Source organism: Sphaeroforma arctica, assembly GCF_001186125.1.
Source record: "Sphaeroforma arctica JP610 unplaced genomic scaffold supercont1.1052, whole genome shotgun sequence".
Taxonomy (NCBI): Eukaryota; class Ichthyosporea; order Ichthyophonida; genus Sphaeroforma; species Sphaeroforma arctica.
In genome coordinates, this window is record NW_014039506.1 from 3,462 (window position 1) to 5,076 (window position 1,615).

Genomic DNA, 1,615 nt, shown 5'->3' on the forward strand with positions numbered 1-1,615 from the left:
TCACACACTCGCACGCACATACTCACTCCCTCACACACACACACTCTCACACACTCTCTCACACACATACTCACTCCCTCACTCCCTCACAGACGCATTGGTGCCATTGTCCTGGGGTCCGTTGCTGCCCTGGCGGCCCTGCTGGGTGGCATAGTCCTATTTGCACCGTGCGTCCCGTGTCTCGGTAGGTAGAATTGTATACCTACCTACAACTACAGCTGCTGCGTTAACAGGAGTCACGTGTGCGTTCGAGTGTCAATAATTACCTCAATGCCGTTTGCGTGTATTGTATAATATCCTGAACGTAGCCATCATTCTTACATTGCCGAGCAATCTAAAAATAGCATTATCCCTCTAACTTTGCCGAGTAATCTAAAAATAGCCTCCATGCCATCCCCTGTGTCGCAGTTCCTGTTGCGGGGGTGATCACGTCTCTCTTCTTCAGTCTGTGCTGCTGTTGCTGTGGCAAACGCCGCAAGAACAGACGGGCCGCCGAGAAGGAGTACAATAAAAGGTAGGTATATTGTTTCTTATACACCAAAAGGTACATATATATATATATTACTTCAACAAAAGGTGGGTATAAAAGTAGTTATACAAATAATTTACGACAAAAGGTAGGTGATTATATGTTTTAATTTGATGTGTGGACATATGGGTTGCTTAACGTGGCAATCTGTGGCATGTGACGTGTATTTATTTATAGCACGAAGACGGCAAATAGATACTACAGAAGTGGTAGGTAAACTGTGTCTTTGCGACGATTTGATTGGTGATTGCGATGGTCTGTGGCAAAAAAATTATTGCGGTAAGAAGTAAACCTTTGTAGCGCAAGTAGTTAAGTAGAAAATTGGGTGTAAATTGAAAAGCATATGCATGAGCATTTAACTCAATTGAACTGATGTGTACATTTGTACCTAGCAAGCATATGCATGTGCATATAACTCAACTACGCCGATGTTTATATTTTTTGTACCCTATACCCACAGCAAGGAGACAGCGACGGACGATAAAGCTAAAGCCAAGGAGCAGGACAACAAGGACAAAAAGAATAGGAAACAGAACAGACAAGACAACCAACAGAGCGACAGCAGTGGCAGTGACTCATCGGATGAGGACAAAAGCAGCCCTAAGAAACCCTCGAGGTCTAAAAAGGGCAAGAAGCGGTATGTGACTCATTGTCGTTGCTATGGCAACGAACAGGAACAAGTCCAAATTGTTGTTGATAACGCCGTGGTTGGGTTTGCTGTTCACGAAAACACGGCACTCTACGTGTTGTACAACCCAACCCTAAAACCGTAAACTCAAACACAACATACGCCCCTTCTCCGTAGGCCCGAACGTCTGTCCAAACCAATTGATGGCAGCAACAGCAGATCAACACTGGGGGCATCATCCACTCCCCCTATATCGCCACAGTCAACACACGCACGTGTATACACAAACGCATACACTTCACATTCTACACCCATGCACGCACACATACAAACATACACTACACCGAGTGACAGGTTGAGTGTGCTGATGGACGCGGATATGTACAGTCGAGGGGGTCTGTCACACCACACAGCACCAATGGTATGTCATGCATGTTTTTATACATGTATTCACATAA